General features: G+C 39.1%; 1 long non-coding RNA gene across 1 annotated transcript in view; it reads left to right on the forward strand.

The window, feature by feature from the left end:
* The window catches only part of LOC122799341, a 30655-nt gene extending 21886 nt beyond the window's left edge, over window positions 1-8769 (forward strand). Inside the window, exons 2-3 of the long non-coding RNA XR_006364456.1 lie at window positions 5193-5270; window positions 7948-8769. This is a non-coding gene — a long non-coding RNA (uncharacterized LOC122799341). The remainder of the gene's footprint in view (window positions 1-5192; window positions 5271-7947) is intronic.
* Window positions 8770-23276: the final 14507 nt, after the last annotated feature.

Raw genomic sequence — 23276 nt, forward strand, 5'->3', positions numbered from 1 at the left:
GTATTTGTATAGGATTCAGCAGTCGTATTTCTATTGTCCATCAGCATGGGTGTCGTGAAGTTTGCCACTTCTGTCTTATGAAGTGTGAAGTTGGCTTTGGAGAAATTTTTTACGGTGGTTTCCCTAATGGGGGGTGGGGATAGGATGTAGATGTCTAGGGTGATTAGCTTGTGGTCTGATCTGAACAACGAGGAATTGACCTCTGGTGTGGAACACCAGTTGCCCATGTTGGTAATGACCAGGTCTAGGGTATTGCTGCCCCATGGTGGGAGTGTGGATAAGTTGATCCAAGGCATTGGAATTTATAAATTCCAGAAAATGTTGAGCACAAGAGTTGGTACATGAGTAGTTTTCCCAGTTAATGGTGGGGTAGTTGAAATTGCCCATTATTAGGGTGTTAGGTTGTATCCTAATATTTTCCAGTGAATTAAGAAAGGAGGAGTGGGAATCCTGGGGCATGGTGGAGGATCTGTAGCAAGCTACAATTTGGGTTGTGGTCTTGCCCAGAGTTAGTTGCACTTGGATAATCTCGGATGCATTATGCTAAGCAACTAGCCTGGAGGTGTTGATATCCTTAATGAATATGGACACTCCTCCGCCTTTAGTGTTTCAGTCCAGGTTAGGTAGCCGAAAGGTGTGGTATGATTTATAGCCTGGTAATCCAGGGGTGCTCTCTGGAGCCTTGAACCAGGTCTCTGTCACTGCACAGATGTCGATGTTTTCCATTTTAAGGAGTGCCTCGAGTGAGCGTATTTTGAGGTTTAGACTTCTAGCATTGAGTAGCATTACCCTCAGATTTTGCTTGCTTGTACCTGTTACAGTGGTGAATTTGTCATTTGAACCTTGCCTAGAAAAGGCACCATAGGGGTGGCAAGAGCCTTAGCCAGTATCTGGAATCCCAAGGGTGACAGGTGCAGGCCATTTCTGGCAAAGCATTGTGGTTTGCGATCATGTCATCACAGGCAGACAGATACTGAATCCCTGTAGAATGACACCAGAAGCTTGGCCAATTGTTGAAGTCAATCATTTTGTCCTTGTACTGTGGTATCATTCTGGGTGATGGCAGGATGCTACTCAGAGCTATAGTCATACCTGTCTGGGATACAAGATCGGACAGCTCCTCCATGCTTCTTTTCATGTAGTCCAGGGAGGTACATCTCAGGTCATTCACATCAACATGTACAATGACAGAGTCATATTTGTACTTGTTGTGGAGTGACCTGAGTGCATGCGTTATGTGGTGGATCCTGGCACCTGACAGGCAGCTGACAGTAACTTTTTCCTTGTTTAGCCTGGTGAGTGGAACATCAGTATGCCTGACTATAGAGTCACCTATGACTAGAGTGTTGGGTACGCTGTTATGCCTCATGGGCTGTGGTTGAGTGACACACTAAGTTTGTGGGCTATGTGTCATTTGGGTTGTGTTGGGGGGGGGGGTGTAGGTTGCTTGCATTTCTGCTTTCGTGGTCCCTGTTGCTTGGGTATATTTTTATTGAGAGCCTCCGCGAATGTAGGTGTGTGTTTTGTGTTTCTATGAGTGTGTTTTGGTGGTGTAGGTTTTGAGGGACTATGTGATGAGTGTGGTGTGGTGCAAGTATTTACCTTTTCCTCTTGACTGCCTCGTACAGTCTTGGGTGAAGAGAGCTTTGCTTCCAGTAAAATGGTAAAATGGGTAAAGCTTGCTAAAAATTATAGTGTTTTACAGTTTCTGGAAAAAGGTACCTTTGATAAGAAGAGTTCACAAAATGTAAAAAAAAAATAAAGAGAAAACTAGGTAACAGCCACTTCTGGGCAGCTTTTAATAAGTGTCAGAAAGAAAGAAAGTAAAAATTAGAAAAACAAACGTATTGTAAGAAGCTTAAATTATAATGCTAGCAAGACAGAACATCAAGTAAAAAGGTCTTTATTTAACACCAGGATGACCATGGGGATTGTATCCCTTGAAAGAGCTAAAAAAAAAAAAAAAAAAAAAAAAAAACAATTTCAGATATCACATCAGTTTTCATCTGAAAGGTACCTACTTGCCATCTGCCCACCACCCCTTATAAAAGACTGTAACTGATGGTAAATATTTAGGTATTTTTCCTACTACATATTTTCCAAGCACCCTTTAATAACAAAATATGAACAGATCAGGCACTTCACTCACACACAACATTCCACAATAATCTCACAAGCAACTAAGAAGTATGGGACAAGATAAAAGCTTAAAGAAATACTCATATGACTTATGCACGAAAACGAAATTATAAAAAACCCAGAAAAAAATCTAGTAAGACCAAAATAGTATTAACAATATACAAATATATATATTAACTAATTAAAACAGTAACTTGTATTATAATTGAGGGTGGAAAAATCATTTGAGAAACAGCTGTCCTTTCCTGCATTACAAATATTCAGCTATGCAAAACACTAGCCCTTTACAAACACAAGACAGCATAATTTAACCTTTGAGTAAGATATGCCCATGCAAATTCAGCATCCCCCTCCCTCTGAAATTCCACAACCACTTCCTTGAACACTGCCTGGCAACAAGACTGCTAGGACAGTTATGAACATAAAACAGTTTTATCCTTTGCTGCCTGTAGATCAACAAGGCTGTTTTAAGTTAAAATGCAAGATGTAAGCATTCCTTTCCTCATAGACACTAAAGCTACATAGTAGTGTCATCTGAAGAAATAGCCCTCTTGCTTTCTAAATATTCTGTACAGAGAGCAATTCCACTTAAGTATCACCAAAAAAAAAAAAAAAAAAAAAAAAAAAAAAAAACACACAGTTCAGTCCCAATATAAAAACACTTTTTGCTATCCTAGGAATTGAACAACCACCTGACAACTTCAACATTGGCTCATTCCTTCATTCCATCACACAACAGCTGTGGACATGGTATAACAATGAGGTAAGTTATATTACAGACTCAGAATTTTAAAACCGTGAATCACTATCATAGATTATTCAGTATTTGCTTTCAGCAAAAGCAGAGAAGAGAAATGAACATGTAATCTTAGCACCATTTCATCAAGAAATTGTAGACCAAGCTAAAAGTCTGTGTAACACACTCATACTACCCAAAAAAGTATCAGTTTGTTTAAGAGACATACATTCAGTAGCTATTCCTATTTAATCCAACTACAACTCAGTTTAATTCCCTCTACATTTTCTGTTATTGACATTTCTGTTTTTGCCTTTTCTCTATTCCACTTCACCTTAACAGTCAGTATCTGTTTGCTTTTACTTACAAAAGGACAAAAAGAAATCGCAATTGTAAAAGCCACATAATTTCAATACCTAGTACATCTCATTCTGCAAAAGAATGCTACATTCTTTCTTATCAGGTTTCAGTTATCTGCTATTCAGTCTGCATTGAAGCAGCTCAATGCTTTTCCTTTGATTAGAAGGTTACTGGGTACTTACATGCTATCACAACCAGATTCCACAGTCACTACCTGACATTGTAAATCTCAGTTGTAGCAGATGATATCAGACTTGGTATGTGTGTTAACTGTAAAGCATTTCAAAATGTGCATGGAAAATATTGTTAGACAAATTGATTTAATTTATGATCACACCGTCACATAGTTTTGCCACTGTGTAATACTGTTAGGAGAGCTTTCTCACCTGCTTTCTTAACTAATTCCAGGGAAAACCCCAAAACGGCATGGGGAAATTGCCTCCAACTGGAGACACCTCTTTAAACTGTAAAGTTAGTCGCTGCAAAAACATGTTTGCAGTAACACAAATGTCGTGAAGGACATGAAATTGGACCCTGAAACAAATGTAGCTTTTATATGTGAGACAGTGACAATACAATAGGGAAGCCAGACTTCATACATGGTTGTGCACGCTTGCAGGCATGCTTAGGATGACAGATTTCACCAGCGAGGTTAGGAAATGATGATGCAGTTCTCTGTCCAGAAATGTGAAAGTGTTCCTGACTGATGTAATGGAATTAAAAACTTGTTCCTTCAAACAGCTAGCATGGATGAATGAGTAAAAGTCTTTAGCCTCTTACTGCAGTCATGGTCATGGCCCCATCACTGCCCGTCTGACTACCCTCAACAGAAACAGGGCAAGTATATATTTTTATCAGTCAGAAAGATAGCAAGCTAGACATAAGTAGTAAGGAGTGTTATATTCTCCTTCTTGGAAACTTTCACTACAATTTTCACCAGAAGTATGGCTTTCAAAACAGCCATTTCTCCTGTACAGAATCTGGTTGCAATGATATGTAAGTACCGTTTATTGTAGACAATTAATTTATTACTTTGCAGACGTATTTTTTAATAGAGGCATTCCAGAATCACTACATTGGCAAGAAAAACATGCAAACACATTAATTCATCTGAAAGTTCCCCTCCTTAACCCTCATGCACTTGGCTTACCCGGTTATTTAAATGAATTTTTCTTGCTCATTTGCAAGCATAACAAAGTAGCATTAGGCTTATTAATTCAGAGCAGAAATAATGTTTTTAGACCTGTAACATATTTTAGCACTAACTTAAATCCTGTAGTAGCAGCCAAAATACTGGATATGGCATTTTCATTTACACTTAAACACCAAAGTTTGTTGCAGTTCCACATTCTGTAGACACTTTGTTATTATAAAGAGACTCAGTACTTGTCAGCATTTTTACTTTCTAATATAAACTTTCACTATTAAATAACCCCCTCCCTGAAAATTATTAGGTGTCCATCTTTAAATCCTGCATCTTTAATTTTAACAGAGGCTGAGAAAATGCCTTAAGACTGTGTGCTTGTGTTTTTTTTTAAACATGTGCCTTTTCCTAGATTTGACCTGACAGATATCCAGAAGTCATCCTTTTTATAAATGGATCTTGCATTTACAGAAAGATAGCTCACTCATGGCAATGTTTTCTCTTGGAACCACAAATCAAATCCTGCTTAAAGGACAATTTAATGGAAATATGTCCTCTCAAGTTGCAGAATTGATAACCATCATTGAAGCAGAAGGATAAAAGGGCTAATATTTTCGTAAACTTATGTTATGCTTATGTAGTAATTCCTGAGTTTAGGACAATATAGAGAGAAATAGGATATTTAAAATCATCAGGTCCTGTCATTGTGTACTGCCCATAAGAATGTTGCTCTTATATGTTAAAAGGGAATTCCCTAGCAAATATTTTGACTAAACAGACTGCACATTATAACTCTGGGCTTTCATTCTGCAGCCATTTCAGACTGAAAATGTTCCTGTATATTTACAAGATGTGCTGACTTTTCAAGAACAGGCTGGGGACTTCAAAAAGGTAAGAAGGCTATGGGATTGCTGCTGCCATTCACCGGACCTAACATGGTGCATACAGATGAAGGACTAGTAGCACCACATTCATTTTCACGACTGTTTTGAGTACACCATTTCTCTCCCTCAGAAGGAAAACAAAATTTGCTCATGCGCGAATTTGCCACACTAATTGATATGCCCTTATGTTTCTGGAGTTATCCAGCATATAAGTAATACATGACAAATCATCATCTTCTTTCGGCATTTCCCGTTAGGGGTCGCCACAGCGGATCATCTGTTTCCATTTCTTCCTGTCCTCTGCATCTTGCTCTGTCAAACCAACCACCTGCATGTCCTCTCTCACCACATCCATAAACCTTATCTTAGGCCTTCCTCTTTTCCTGTTACCTGGTAGCTTCATCCTTGCATCTTTTTCCCAATATACTCAGCATTCCTCCTCAGCACAGGTCCAAACCAACGTAATCTTGCCTCTCTGGCTTTGTCTTCAAACCTTCCAACCTGGGCTGACCCTCTAATATACTTATTCCTAATCCTGTCCACCCTCATCACACCCAGTGCAAATCTTAACATCTTTAACTCTGTTACATCCAGCTCTAACTCCTGCCTTTTTGTCAATGCCAAGGTCTCCAACCCATATAACATAGCTGGTCTCACTACCCTCTTGAAGACCTTCCCTTTCACTCTTACTGGTACTCGTCTGTCACAAATCACTCCTGAAACTTTTCTGCACCCACTCCATCCTGCCTGTACTCTCTTCTTCACCTCTCTTCCACACTCACCATTACTCTGAACTATTGATCCCAAGTATTTAAACTCATCCACCTTCGTCACCTCTACTCCTTGCATCCTCACCATTCCTCTATCCTCCCTCTCATTCATACACATATATTCTGTCTTAGTCCTGCTGACCTTCATTCCTCTTCTCTCTAGAGCATATCTCCATCTCTCCAGGGTCTCCTCCACCTGTTTCCTACTCTCACTACAGATCACAATGTCATCTGCAAATATCATAGTCCACGGGGACTCCTGTCTGATCTCGTCTGTCAACCTGTCCATCACCATTGAAAATAAGAAAGGGCTCAGAGCTGATCCTTGATGTAATCCCACCTCCACCTTAAATGCATCCGTCACTCCCACCGCAGACCTCACCGCTGTCACACAACCTTCGTACATATCCTGTACCAGTCTTACATACTTCTCTGACACTCCCGACTTCCTCATACAATACCACAACTCCTCTCTAGGCACCCTGTCATATGCTTTCTCTAAGTCTACAAAAACACAGTGCAACTCCTTCTGACCTTCTCTATACTTCTCCATCAACACTCTCAGAGCAAACACCACATCTGTAGTGCTCTTTCCCGACATGAAACCATACTGCTGATTACTAATCCTCACATCCCTTCTTAACTTAACTTCCACTACTCTTTCCCATAACTTCAAGCTGTGACTGATCAATTTAATCCCTCTGTAGTTACTACAGCTCTGCACATCACCCTTATTCTTAAAAATCGGTACCAAAACACTTTTTCTCCATTCTTCAGTCATCTTCTCACTTTCCAAAATTTTATTAAACAATCTGGTTAGAAACTCCACTGCCATTTCACCTAAACACCTCCATACGTCCACAGGTATGTCATCTGGACCAACAGCCTTTCCATTCTTCATCCTCTTCATAGCTATTCTTACTTCCTCCTTGCCAATCCATTGCACTTCATGATTCACTATCCCCACATCATCTAACCTTCTCTCCCTCTCATTCTCTTCATTCATCAACCCCTCAAAGTACTCTTTCCATCTGCTCAACACACTCTCCTTGCTTGTGAGTATGTTTCCCTCATTATCCTTTATCACCTTTACCTGCTGCACATCTTTCCTAGCTTGGTCCCTCTGTCTAGCCAATTGGTACAGGTCCTTTTCTCCCTTCTTAGTGTCCAACCTTTCATACAACTCTTCATATGCCTTATCCTTCGCCACCTCTATCTTTGCCATGCACCTCATCTCCTTATACTCCTGTCTACTTTCTTCATCTCTCTGACAATCCCTCTTCTTCTTTGCCAACCTCTTCCTCTGTATACTCTCATATACTTCCTCATTCCATCACCATGTCTTCTTGTCGTCCTTCCTCTGTCTAGATGTCATACCAAGCACCTTTCTAGCTGTCTCCCTTACTAGCTCTGCTGTAGTTACTCAGCTATTTGGTAACTCTTCACTGCCACCCAGTGCCTGTCTTAAATCTTCCCTGAACTCCACCTCACAATTACCCTTTTTCAATTTCCTGACAAATATGTATTTAATATAAAGTTTCGTTGACAAACATTAACCATGGAAACTTTTTTGTTTTCTGTGAGCTGCCTAAATGTCAAACTTATTGTTATTTATTAGCAATCATAGATGTATTTTCTTAGTAGATTAAAGTCTATCCAAGCAATTAAAATTATATTTTGAAGTCAAAAATGTATTAATTTTAAAGTTTGGTATTCCATGCTGCATCTAGTTAGACAAAGGCACCTATTTCACTAGCCAGATAGTATAACAATTGTGTAAAAAGCTGATTATGACTGTTGTTTTCCCTAAGTCTCTGGGATAGTAAAATATGAATAAAACAATTTTCTATATAGTAAGAGCAAACATCACATCTGTAGTGCTCTATATAGTAAATACTTTTTTCTGTTCTTTAGAAGATCCACACCTAAACAGCATCAGTTCAGCAGCAGCCTGACTCCTCTTCCAGACAAGAGATCAAACCTTATGACTGAATCTATATTAGGTCATTTACCCGACTGCCTTTGCCTCAACCCAGATGAAAGGGTCCTTTCTTGGTCATCCTCACAACAGCAGCTGTCACAGCATCCAGTGTGTTGATTCAGCAATATAGGTCCCTATTTCCCACATCAGGAAAATCCACACTGATGGGGGAGAGCCACCTGGAGATGCCAGAAACAACCAAGGGCCATTAGGATAAGGAGCAGCTATGCCATGACCCAACCTGCTGTCATTGGATGAGAAGATTATGTGACCTGATGCCACCTGTGATGTCATCATCCAATGAGTCAGATTACCTGACTTTAGATAAGTCATGCAAATCAAAAGACAAAATGCCTCATAAACATTATACCATATACAGAAGGTCAAATGTATTTGGAGTCATCAAAGTAATCATCGAGCCAGAATAACTCACTTCTGCCTATAATTCCTTGGATAGCAACTGCAATTATTTCCATTTCAACATACTGCAACTTTATAATTAATGTTACAATCAGCTTTGTATTGCTGATGCACTTCTTACTTCCTGAACATCACAAGTACTGTTTTTCTTCTACCAAGAGAAGTGTAAAAGACTGGCATCCTTACTACCAAAACTTTAAAAATGTCAAACTGCTGGGTATGTTCTGCCATTACTTCTGCTCATGAGGTAGGAGTACCCATGGCATCCATCCTGTACAATTCATCAAAATACCCAGTCTTGTGATCTGCAGATGTCAACCACCAGGAAGACAACAAGGACAGACAATTCCTTTCATCTATCTCAAGTTTCATGAAACTGTTTATCTGTTTCTAGCAACTATAAACTTACCCTGTTGATACAAGTCAGTGTAAGATGATTCTTCCCAAAACCTTCAACAAAGTGAATTATACTGCCCTGCAAATCCTAACTGTCAACCTGACAGGAATTTTTTGTCAGTAAAGGGAAACAGGCATCCCTCACAACATTGATTAAAATCTCAGAATATACTCAGCATCATCTCAATTGGATAATCAGTACTGATGGCATTGTTACTTGACTTTTATCAGCCTACCCCCCCCCCCCCCCAATTAGACATGACACTAATGAACTGTGACTTTTTCCTGGCCACCTCATCTATTGGAATATGCAACAAAATGTAGTTTATTTGTGGCACCAAAGCTTACAGGTGGTGGTGGGCTAGTTGTTATCTTGAATATGTAGGACCAGCTATTCATCATACAGACACCCTGCCTTTAGGAAAAAAAAATCAGAAATGTTCAACAGAAGATAAACTTAGACTGTAACCCTTAAAAATCCAGTCAGCAAAATTGTGCATCATAAATTTACTGTCACAATCTGGAACAGGCTACATTCAAAGGACTTTCTTCATATGGACCTGGATGATGTCATGCCTGGGGCAGGAAAACTACCAGCTTATAGGACACCAAAGGCTGTTTTGGAATTACGGCTTCTGAGCTGCAGAACAGAAATCATGATGACTACAACTATTCTTGCATTTATGCAAAGCTTCGGTATCACAGTAAAACTCCAAAATGTACAAACAGCTTGACTGATCAGTTTTAGAAGGATTTATGATAATAAACAAAAGAAATTTAAATGTCAAAAATAGGATGCATTTGCTGCTAATAAAATTATTTTCATTAAAAGCAGAGGAAAATGTGCATGTAAAAGACTGCATGGGTACAGCATGTGAAAAATGTCTGTTGAATGTCAAATCTTGTCTGTGCATATTCACAGCTTTCAGTTTTGTAATGGGAATACAGTACGAGTGATACTTCATAGCATCATATGGGGGACTGTGAAGAAATGAGATTTTTTATATGAAAATAAATCAAGAGTGGAATTCATCTGGAATTAAAATGGAGTCCAGGACCATGTGACTTAGCATGTTATTTTTCTCCTGACATAAGAATATTCTCATGCTTTGTTAGCTCACCTGTACAGAAATAGACTTAGTTATTCAGTATGGTCAAGGTTAAGATAAGAAAGCACGAGGATATACTGTCAGCAGGATCTTTCAGAAACATGTATTGTTCTTTCTGGTCAGTCAGCTAAAACTGTTTTGTTTATATTGTGATTTCACTATAAAAATAAGAGGTCTCCCTTTGTTTGGGGAGGCACAGGTTTATTTTACTTGGTCTGCAATGTATGTACCTTTCTTTGCAATAAAGGAGATAATTATTATCTGCTGAACTGTGCTGTGTGAAGGTTATTTGGTTTCTTAACAACAGTCAGTGGAATTCAGTGGTTTGGCTGGGATTTGAAGCTTTCCAGTGTATCACTTAGGTGTATTTAGTTTGTCTTAAAGAAATTTCTAAAGGTACCCTGAGTGGAAAGGATCATTGCTTTCAATTTTATTTGAAGGAGACTGCTTTAGGGTCAGACCTAACAAGTGATGAAGATACACAATAATTATAAGAAGAATAAGTGATGAAGATGTATTTATTACAGTTTGATAAATGATGAATGGACTAGTTGACAGACCCTTTTCAGCCAATGGGCAGGCATTGCAATATAAAATGTTAAGATGAACATATTTGGCAGGAACATTTACATATTTACAGCCAAGAAATTAGTATGCAAATAGGGAAACACTATGTGCAATAAATAAAAAGTCATAAATTACAGCATGTTGAATCTGTAATATTATAATACAAAAAAGTGTTCCTAGAGAAAACAACAGGTATTTAAACAAAATAGTACAAATCAAGGGTTTTAGCTGTAATGTGTGGGTGAAACATCAGTTAGTAAATTTCTTTTAACTCATATTCAATCATTATATCATCACAACTTAGAACCCAAATTATAAGATCATTTTGCATAAATTTAACAATTTAGATAGCATAAAACTTTCAAAACATTAAGAGTATAAGAAACTGGAAAAATAGAAGATAATTTGATATTTATAGATAATATTTGAATGATTTCAGAGATATATTTTGTAATGTGATCTTATAGATGTAGAATTATTAAAAGTATATATTAATTTTTATCTATAACATCTTATCAAAAAAAATGCAGACTGTGGTAGAAATTTCAATATGTATGTGTTCACAAATCTTTATATGAATTTGCTTCCATTTTGCAGCATGGTTTTGGTCCAGCCAATGAATAACTGTTAAAACATAGGGGGGGGGGGTGCTCAGGCATAAGATCCAGTATCTCAAAAATCAATTCCTCCTTGTTGACAAGATCTTAATGTGGTTTAAAGAAATGTTGTGTCTATTTGGATGCCACAAAAACTTTATAAAAATGTTGTTTATATATTTAATTGTTTCTTTTTTGGAAATAATATTTTTTTTCTATTACATATAATATATTTTGCAGTAATATCAGCTTAATTGACATAAATATGTCTTCAGCATCTTAATCCAACTAATTATTGTGGATTTTAAAAATGTTATGCTATCAAAATTTATAGTCACAAGTTAACTTAAGTCTTTTTATAATAGTTACTCCCAAATATTTACATTTAGATTTACCCCAATTATAATCATATTTAATTTATGAGAGGGCTTTATATTTCAGTAAATAAAATAATATTTGCATTACAATTACATTTTAAATGAGATGACTTCAAAACAAGTCAAAATGTAATGTAACTATGTTAATGGACTGATAGTATCACCTATAGTTAATAAATATGTCATCTATAAATAACTGAATATTAGTGTGACAATTTCTTTTACTTTTAGAGTTGTCAATGTTTTTATTCAATCTGATAAAATTTGCTAAAGGTTCTACCACTACCATAAACAGTAATGGAGAAAAACAACAGGCTCGGTTTATGTTCTTAGCATTTTTATTAATTGCAAAACAAAAATTACCTACCTTAACATAAGAACTGGAAATGCTATATAACAGATATATCAGGATAATAACTTTATTTGGAAAACCAGATGCTTTCAAATTGTTAAAAAATAACTACCTTAGTAGCTGTTTATTTTTTCTTTTGTATCCCAACTTGTTTTTCTTCTTTTAACCTTTCATCTGGGACATTCTGATGCCAGGCTTTGGGTATCACCTCATATATTCTTGTAGGTAATTATGAAAATGTTATATACATGGACACACTAACACACACACACACACACACACACACACACACACACACACACACACACACACACACACACACACACACACAATACCTCTTAGCTATCCCAAATTATGCCTCATATTTTTGTCCTGCACCTCATAAGATTGTTGATCTTTGTGTAAATCGATGAAGATTGCATGGGTATGAATTTGCTTTCATTTTGCAGTATGATTTTGGTCCAGCCAATGAATAACTGTTAAAACATGGGGGGGGGTGCTCAGGCATAAGGTCCAGTATCTCAAAAATCAATCCCTCCTTGCTCCCAAGATCTTAATGTGATTTAAAGAAACTGTGTGTCTCTTTGGATGCCACAAAAACTTTATAAAAAGGTTGCTTATATATTTAATTGATTCTTTTCTGGAAATAATATGATTATTTGTATTACATACAATATAGTTTGCAATAATATCTGCTTAATTAACATAAATCAGTCTTCAGATGAAAATCCATCTTATTCCAATTAATTATTGCTGATTTTAAAAATGTTATGCTATCATAATTTACAGTCACAAGTTAACCTAAGTCTTTGATAATCGTGACTGCCAAATATTTAAATTTAGATTCACCCCAATTATAATCATATATTAATTTATGGGAGGGCTTTATATTTGAGTAATTAATATAATATTTGCATTACAATTACATTTTAAATTAAATCTCTTCAAAACAAGTCAAAGTGTAATGTAACTGTGTTGATGGACTATCACCTATGGTTAATAAATATGTCATCTATAAATAATTTAATTTTAGTGTGGCAATTTCTTTTACTTTTAAAGTTTCTTAGCATTTTTATTGATAGTGAAACAAAATTACCTACCTTAATATAATAACTGGAATTGTTATATACGATATATATATATATATATATATATATATATATATATATATATATATACCAGATATACTTTATTTGTAAAACCAGATACTTTCAAATTGTTAAATAAATCAATATATTAGTAGCTGTTTATTTTTTTCTTTTGTATTCCAGTTTGTTGTTTTCCTTCTTCTAACCTGTCATCTGGGGCATTCTGATGCCAGGCTTTGATTATCACCTCATATATTCTTGTAGATAATTATGAAAATGTTATACGTATGTACATATGTACACAACATGACACATACACACACACACACACACACACACACACACACACACACACACACACACACACACACACACACAGACTCATGCACCATACTTCTTAACTGTCCCCAATTTTGTCCCATATTTTAATATATTAATAACTTTATATGGAAAACCAGCTGCTTTCAAATTGTTAAATAAATCAATACATTAGTAGCTGTTTATTTTTTTCTGTTGTATCCCAGCTTGTTTTTTTCCTTCTATTCTGATGCCAGGCTTTGGGTATCACCTCATATATTCTTGTAGATAATTATGAAAATGTTATATGTATGTACATATGTGCACATACTCACACACACTCACAAACCATACTTCTTAACTGTCCCCAATTTGCCTCATATTACCCTGCACCTCATAAGATTGTTGATTTTTGTGTAAATCACTGAAGATTACAGTCATTCACCAATGCCAGGTAAAGGTTTCATGCTTCATATTGTTCAGAAAATGCATATTGATGCAAAACAAGTTGTTGCTAGTCACCATTTCAAGTGAATTAGATTTTATTTATTTTATTTGACATTTAATTACAGAGAAAGCCCAACTGGGCATAAATCCCAATTTCAGTGGAGGCTCGGGGAGAAAAGATCCATAAGACATAATACAAATTGTACATATATGATCTTGGAAACCTGAAAGTAGTATAATCCCTAACAAAATTAACACTGTTGGATGTCTACCCAACACCATCAGTGACCATCTGCTAAGCTTTGCTGAGAGACAATTTAATCATGCACAGAAACACATAATCTATAATAATGTGCGTACACTCTCCTTCTTCAACAATGGCACCTTCATTAGCGACCTTAATGAATACAACTGAAATATTCTAAGATACATATCCCTTAATGATGCTGTAACTCGCTTTAATAACATATTCCTTAACATACTAAACTAACTAGCTCCTATCAGAGCAAAGCAAATCAAATCCAGTACCAACCCATGGATCACAAGAGAAACCACAAATAAAGCCTGGAAGGCATGGTCTCCTGCAAAAAAAAAAAAAAAACACAAGATAATCGCAATATTTTATACAGCTTAGGGAACTTTTTAAACAAAAAATCATATCAGACAAAACTAGGTACTTTTCCAAGCTCTAAGACAACCACCAAGGGAAGCATAAGCCTTTCTGAAACATAATCAAAAGACTATAACACCCAGGCCAAACTGCAACTCCTTCACCAACTACCACCAATAACTCAATCCCTACAGCTACCCAATTTAGTACACATTTCATACACTTTGTCCTGTCCCTACTTAACAACAGACCACTCATCAGCCTTGTGAAGATTCGGGAAAGATGGGCGAAGGCTGCCAGCCTAGTCAAATAGAATTTGATACATAATTCTATCATTTGTATAAATAAATGTAAAATATAGGCTTGTATTCTTAAATGAAAGAAAAGACTGTAAAATGTGAACTTCAGGATTGTTGCAACATTGCCATCTGCTGTAAGGAAAATCAAGCCAAGCATTTCAAATGTTCTTTGAAGTTACAATTATCTAAAAAATGGTGCCTAAGCATCTGGCTGAACACATTCTTTCTACTGTCTTAACTTAAGGAATAATTGTTAGAGTATACATGTGAAATGTATTTTATTGTTGTAGTTTCCTGAGCAGGTGTTAGCTTGTTAAATAATGCAGTTTGTTTTCCTGGGAACTCCAGACTAAGTGTCAAAATGATGTAATGTGATTACTGGGAAAACTTAAGTGTCAATATCATGTAATTTGGGAGGGCTTTAGCAGAGCTGTTTGTTAGTGTTTTAAAAACTATTGTTGAGAGAGAGACTAGAAGCATTTGTCTTGGACCATCAACCCCAGTACTGCTTATGCTCTTTATGTCTGTAAGTAGGATTATAGCAGTGTGTTTTCTCTTAAGATTAGCTAAAGATTAGAAAGTTAGATTAAGTGTTTTTCTTTGACATCAGACCTGTCCTACTGTATTGTTTTAAGTGTCTGTGTGATCTCTGAACTCTTAGATATCTCTGTGGTGTAGTAGTGTTGTCTTGTGTTTTAATAATTTATTATTAAATATTTTAAAAAAACTTTACCTGTGGCTGGTTTGTGAAGAGATAGGCTGTAGAGTACATTGCATATTTATAGAGGTTATCGTAATAGGTCACTCTAATAAGCCTTAGACTGAATAGTCACATTACTAATTGGATAATAATATTGCACAGTAATAATTGGATACCCTTTTAAGGGCCTTTGGGTAGCTGATAATATTAGCTGGTGGTGGCAGTAATTACTACTGTATAGTCTGGGTAAAGGGGCACATCTGTGTCAGCCTTTCCCAGGAGTGTCTGTGAAGTTGTATAAATACTTATCTCAAAGTGTGGGTGTGTGTCAGCTACCTGGGCAGGGACATGAAGCACTGGTTGGACAGAGAGGGTACTGGAGGTTAGCTTGCCAGTTAGGCTGAGATCTGGACCCTATAACTGTGCCAGTGTGGACAGGGAGAGCAAGGGAGCAACCAGCCCCAGACTGACTGTGATCTCTGTGTGCACTTAAGGGAAATTGTACTTTACTGTGTGTATTAGTTATCCTTTCCTCTTGTAGGAGATGACCTCCCTGGTGTTAGTGGTGAGGATTGAGGCTCCTTGATTGCTGGGCCAGGGCATGGTCGTCACAAGTGGTGGCAGTAGTTGGGATAAGATATCCTCACAAGTGTTTGGCAGTGGTGTCGGTAGAGTGAATCCTGTAGCTTATGTACAGTGATCTCTGAAAGTGTTTTGTACTCTAAATCAGCCATGTGGTATATACTCAGAGTTAAGATCACAATTGTTTTATTTATTTTGTTAGCTTAGTTAGTCAGGGTGAGAAGGCAGAATGTCAGCACAGGAATATGGAAAGCTGACAAGGAGCCAGCTGGTGGAGATGTGCCAGACTAGGGGACTGGTGCATGGAAACCTGATTAAGGCAGAGCTGATTGCAGCCTTGGTTACAGCTGCATCAATAAACAGCATCTTGGAGGACAATCAGACTGGCAGTGGAGATACAATATCCTCGGGGAATGGACAGCTCAACCTTTCTAAAGTGGACTTAAAAATCCAGCTGGAGCTAAAGAGACTTGAGTTGGAGGTCAGGCGTTTGGAGATAGATGGCGAAGAAAAGGAGCGTCAGAGGAAGCATGAGAGGGAAATGCTGACTCTTCACCAGAGTCATGGAGGTAATGGGGAAGGGAGTAACTGGACCCCAGAAGCACAACAGGTCAGTAAATTTCTTCCGCAATTTAAAGAGGGTGATAATTTTGATAGTTTCATTCACATGTTTGAAAGGGTATGCAAACAGTATAGTGTTGACCAAAGGCTCTGGGTACAGTTCCTGACCCCCTTACTCCATGGGAAAGCTGTAACTTGTATATCACAAATGGCTGAATCTGTCTGTTTTGATTATACTGCTGTAAAGAAATGTCTGTTACAATGTTTTAAGCTAACACCTAAAATGCATAGGAAAAGATTTCGTGAACATAGACACAAGGCAGATGAAAATATATGTAAATATGTTGCTGAGCTGTGCACTTATTTTCATAGCTGGGTGAGTGGATGTCAGGTCACCACTTTTGAAGGGCTGGCAGACCTTTTGATGAGGGAACAAGCCTTTAGCACTTTGCCTGAGGACATGAGGATCTGGTTAGCTGATAGACAATGTACTACTTTAGATGAGTTGAGGAAGGAGGGAGACCTATACCTGGCCAGCAGGGCAGCCCTGCACAGGAAGGGGACCCCAGTACTGCTCATGGGTCTAAAGGAACCCATGGTGGGCAGCACAGACTGCCCCAACAGAATCCACCAGTAGCAGGGGAAGCCACTAGTCCAGGTACACGTCCAGGACCTAGGGTGAAATATTTTGAATGCAACCAGTGGGTCCATGGTGCATACAGTTGTCCACGGAGGCAAGGTGGGGAACCAAAGGTGAGGGAGCCAGTAAGTGGGAAAGACAAAATGCCAATAGTGGGTTGCCTTGAGACAACCGGGGTATAGAGCTACCATCCTGCAGATGTCCTGAAAGGGAAGGATTTGGATGAGGCAGTACTATGCACTCGTGCAGTTACATGCAGTGAGGCTAAGAGACAAGCATGTGGGTCTGGTAGCCTGTGGGAGACCCAGACAGACTGCATACTTGCAGCCAGGACTGCTGAGGTGGTTACTTCAGGGAGGGAGCTGCTTGGTAGCAGTGAGACTGAAGGTGAGCCACAGCCACTTGTGGGTACTGATGTTCCCTTGGACAGGGTAACTGCAAAGGCAGAGGTGAGTAGTAGCACCCAGGAGTTGAGACAGGCTCAGCTATCATAATCTACATTGCAAGGCCTGAGGCAGATAGCTAGGGAGGCACCTGATTCTCAAGAGAAGGGGGAATCTGTATACTGGGACAAAGGGTTACTATACAGAGAGTGGACCCCTGAGGGAGGGCTAGAAGGTGAGAAAGTACAGCAGTTGATACAGCCTAGAGCCTACCATCTGGTGCTTCTAGCCATAGCCTATGATATTCCCTTTGCAGGTCATATGGGCTTAAAACGTACAAAGAGGCGTATTATGCAAAACTTCTATTGGCCTGAAATTACCAGAGATGTAACAGGGTACTGCAGGACTTGTGAGCAATGCCAAAAGGTAGGCAAGGCAGAAGACAAGGTGAGAGCACCTTTGATGCCTTTGCCTGTGATTGAGGAGCCATTTCAGAGGGTAGCTACGGATATTGTGGGTCCTCTGAGTACCCCAAGTTCCACAGGGAAAAAGTATATCCTAGTGGTAGTGGATTATACTACACGATACCGTGAGGCAGTGGCTATGTCCTCCATTCAGGCAGAGAAGGTGGCAAATGCTTTGTTAGAGATTTTCAGCAGGGTAGGTTTCCCAAAAGAAATACTGACTGACCAAGGCGCCAATTTCATGTCAGACCTGCTGGCTTGTCTGTGAAAGTCCTGTAGGGTGAAGCACATGAAGACCACCCCCTACCATGCCCAGACTAATGGTCTTGTTGAGAGGTTAAACTCTACAATCAAGTTCATGCTATGGGCATTTGCAGACCAGTTTAAGAGGGAGTGGGACAAATATTTGCCCCATCTGTTGTTTGCTTACAGACAGATTCCCCAGGAATCCACAGGTCTTTCACCCTTTGCGTTGCTGTATGAGCATAGGGTGAGGGGACCTCTAGATTTAATTTGAGATGAGTGGGAAGGTGAGTGTGAGTCTCACAAGGAGTCTGTTGTGGCATACGTCCTAAACCTCAGGACAAGGCTCAGAGAACTTTTGGGCTTGGTCCCAGGAGAACCTGGCAGAAGCCCAGCAGCAGTAAAGGTGTGGTATGACAGGAATGCTTGAGCTAGAGAATATGCTCTGGGGCAGCAGGTGATGGTTCTCATTCCTGTCAGACACAAAAAGCTGCAAGTAGCTTGGGAGGGACCCTACAAGGTGGTAAGAAAGGTAAGTGATGTTAACTACATGGTGGAAGTGCTAGGCAGATGGCAGGGGCACAAATTGTACCATGTAAACATGATGAAACCTTAGCATGATAGGGAGGCCCTTGTGTTGATTGCAGGAGAAGTCTGAGAGAGATCTGGGGACTGATCTCCTCAGTGAGGCTCAGACGGACACCTCGGTGGAAGGGGTAGCAAAGTCCCAGCAGCTATCTCCTACCCAGGTTTGAGAATTCCAAGCAGTGTTGCAGGAATTTGGGGACATGTTCACTGGGAAAACAGGGTGCACCCACCTGGTGCAGCACCAGGTGAATACAGGTCCCCAAGGGCCTATTAGGCAGGCCCGTTATAGGTGCCTGAGAGAGCCAAACAGACTCTGAGGGAAGAGGTACAGGAGATGTTGGAACTAGGAGTGATTCAAGAGTCCAACAGTCTCTTGGCTTCACCAGTGGTGTTGGTGCCAAAGAAGGATGGCAGCACCAGGTTCTGTGTGGATTACAGGAAATTAAACAGTCACACAGAGTCAGATGCTTACCCCATGCCTAGGACAGATGAGGCCCTATAGCAGCTGGGTGGAGCTAAGTATCTTACAACCACTGATCTTACTAAGGGTTACTAGCAGGTGCCCTTGACTCCCACTGCTAGGGAGAAGTCAGCCTTTGTGACTTCTTTTGGCTTGTATGAGTTCACAAAGATGCCCTTTGGGATGAAGAATGCCGCAGCGACTTTCCAGAGGCTGGTGAATAATATCCTAGCAGGAGCAGGAGGGTTTGCCCTTGCTTACCTAGATGATATTGCCATCTACAGCCATTCCTGGCAAGAGCACCTTCAGCATGACAGGGAGGTGCTGGGCAGACTACAAAGGGCAGGGCTGACCCTTAAGCCGAGCAAATGTCAGGTGGGTATGGCAGAGGTCTCCTTCCTAGGACATAGAGTAGGAAGAAAATTCACTGTAATGGCAGATCACAACCCTCTAATATGGTCAAACAGAGCCAGTCAGCAAAATGCCAAATTGCTAAGATGGAGCCTGGGGTTGCAAGCATATGATATGTCAGTGCAGCTCCGCAGTGGGAGTAGCAATGTCAATGCAGATGGGCTCTCAAAACAGGGAATGGGGTGAGGTACTCTCAGATAGACCTAACCCTCTCATGTGGCATTTCTCAAAGGTCATTTGAAAAACTAGCTTGAGTTCTCCAGGGGGGAAGAGATGTGAAGATTGGGGAAAGATGGGCGAAGGCTGCCAGCCTAGTCAAATAGAATATGATACATATGTTCATAGGTAGGTACTAGGCTATTGGCCCAAGGGCCTATGTAAGCCTAGCCAGCAAGGTTCCATAGCTTATGCTACCCAAGAAAGTTATTTTCCTGTGCCACTGTCTAGCAGAGACACAGAAGTGATCCCCGGGGTGTATTTCCTATTTCCCATCCACTCATCAAGATTTTTCTTGACGAGTGCTAATGAAGAACTTTTCTTGACATAGATGGGTAGCTTGTTCCAGAGTTTAGGAAGTCTCTGGGACAGGAATCTATCCATCCAGCATGTCCTGTTTATTGTGGTGACAAGGTTTAGGTCCCTAAAGCATGTAGCTCGGAGGGATTGGGATTTCTTCAGGTCTAGCATGTCCAACAGCTCTGGGTTTGACATAGCTTTATATGTTAGGCAGAGATCACTTCAGAGTAGGCGATATGCTATGGAGTAAAGCTGGAGTTTTTTGAGGCGGTCAGTGTAGGGCATTTGTTTGAGGCCAGTAATCCTCTTTGTGGGGTACTTCTGTGGCATTTCCAGCTGCTGCAGATGTCCTGTGAGGTACATTCCAAAAGGGGTGTTGTACTCTATAATTCTATCTATTATATAATATTATATAACATAATTCTATCATTTGTATAAATAAATGTAAAATACAGGCTTGTGTTCTTAACTGAAAGAAAAAAAACACTGTAAAATGTGAACTTCAAGACTGTTGCAACATTGCCATCTGCTGTAAGAAAAATCAAGCCAAGCATTTCAAATGTTCTTTGAAGCTACAATTATCTAAAAAATGGTGTTGAAGCATCTGGGTGAACACATTATTTCTATTGTCTTAACTTAAGGAATAATTGTTAGAGTATACATATGAAATGTCTTTTATTGTTGTAGTTTCCTGTGCAGATGTTAGCTTGTTAAATAATGCAGTTTGTTTGCCTGGGAACTCCAGACAAAGTGTCAAAATTATGTAATGTGAATACTGGGAAAACCTAAGTGTCAAAATGATGTAATTTGGGAGGGCCTTAGCTGAGCTCTTTGTTAGTGTTTTAAAAACTATTGTTGAGAGAAAGACTAGAAGCATTTGTCTTGGACCATCAACCCCACTACTGCTTATGCTCTTTATGTCTGTAAGTAGGATTATAGCACTGTGTTTTCTTTTAAGATTAGCTAAAGATTAGAAAGTTAGATTAAGTGTTTTTCTTTGACATCAGACCTGTCCTACTGTATTGTTTTAAGTTTCTTTGTGATCTCTGAACTCTTAGATATCTCTATGGTGTAGTAGTATTGTCTTTTGTTTTAATTATTTATTATTAAATATTTAAAAAAAAATTACCTGTGGCTGGTTTGTGTAGAGATAGGCTCTAGAGTACATTTCATATTTATAGAGGTTATCGTAATAGGCCACTCTAATAAGCCTTAGACTGAATAGTCACATTACCAATTGGATAATAATATTGCACAGTAATAATAGGACACCCTTTTAAGGGCCTTTTGGTAGCTGATAATATTAGCTGGTGGTGGCAGTAATTACTACCGTATGGTCTGGGTAAAGGGGCACAGCTGGAGAATCTATGTCAGCCTTTCCAAGGAGTATCTGTGAAGTTGTATAAATACATATCTCAAAGTGTGGGTGTGTGTCAGCTACCTGGACAGGGACACAAAGCACTGGTTGGACAGAGAGGGTACTGAAGGTTAGCTTGCCAGCTAGGCTGAGATCTGGACCCTATAGCTGTGCCAGTGGGGAGTCTTACTGGGGACCTGGAGAGCAAGGGAGAAACCAGCCCCAGACTGACTGTGATCTCTGTGTGCACTTAAGGGAAATTGTACTTTACTGTGTGTATTAGTTATCCTATCCTCTTCTAGGAGATGACCTACCTGGTGTTAGTGGTGAGGACTGAGGCTCCTTGATTGCTGGGCCAGGGCATGGTCGTCACAAGCCTCACTATCCCAAACAGTACTAATCTCCACCAAAATCCTTTCTCCTAACAACCAGTATCGACCTCTTCTATAAAACAACAGCTCCTAAAACTAAAAAAATTCTACACCAGCTGCTGACAACCTACCACCAGAATACCTCAGAATCGGTGCCTATAGCAGACCCTATATATACACTAATAAACTGATCAATTACAGAAAGCTATATCCCTGCCATCTGGACAAAATCCCACATCATACCTCTGCATAAAGGAGAAACATCCACCATCCTCTCCAATTATTGCCCTATAGTCATTCTACCTCCACTTTCAAAATATTAGAAAAATGCATTCATTTGCAGCTCCTTTCCCATCTTCAAAATAGCACTCTCCTCTCCAACACACAATATGATTTCTGACCTCATCACAGCACCACTACTGTTCTGCTCAGTTTTACCAAAATCTTAAACTCTAATAGAAACACCAGCAACCTAGTATCCTCCCTCTTCTTAGACATGTCAAAATCATTTGACACAGTTTCACAATGACACCTGCTCCATAAACTATTCTCTCAATGACTCTCCCATTTATCCCTTAATGGGTTTCACAACTATTACACCAACAGACTCCACGCTGTAAAATGGAAATGGGATCTCTCCCCCTTTCTTCTGTCTCTGTTGGCATACCTCAGAGATCTATTCTAGGACCTTTACTTTTCAATAGATTCACTAATAATCTCCTCAAAGCTATCAAAGAAGCATATAATGTTATGCTCATATGCTCTGAACCAAGTCTACCACTACTCCACAAGATGATCCAGGACTCATTTTCCTCAGCTGAGGCCTGGGTAAATGACTACCAACTAGTTTTAAATGCTAAAAAACCCACAAATGTTTTTACCCAAATATTTGTCAGCACAGAAACAATCCTTCACCATCACAAAAGCAAATAATACTTCAACTGAAACATTTTCCAGCACAAAGTTTCTTTCTCATCTTAATTGATGACAACTTAAAATATGATCAACACATCACTTGAGCCATCAAGAACACTCATCAAAAGTTGAGCTTTCTCTACAGAAACAAACCCTTTATCACTGACTACTCTAGGAACTCCTTCAAAAAAAATCGTATCTCCTCCCTTCACTTCTCTATGCAGCAACCATCTTGACTAACCTACACTCTACCTTAAAAAATAAACTAGGGGTTTGCTACAATAAAAGAGCTAAGTTTGTATCCAGCTTACCATACTGTTCACATCAATGCCTAGCACTGAAACACCTACACTGGTTTGAACTACCTAATTACCTTACTCCCAACTGCTGAGTCCTCACAAAATAATTCATAAACCAGACAAATGCCCAACACTACAAAACACCCTTAAACACTACTTCTTTGCTAAGAATTTCCACTATAAGAACAAATATCTCCTGTCCAGAACCAAGTCT

The sequence above is a fragment of the Protopterus annectens genome, chromosome 4.part0, assembly GCF_019279795.1.
Source record: "Protopterus annectens isolate FY-2018-M chromosome 4.part0, PAN1.0, whole genome shotgun sequence".
NCBI classification, from domain to species: domain Eukaryota; kingdom Metazoa; phylum Chordata; order Ceratodontiformes; family Protopteridae; genus Protopterus; species Protopterus annectens.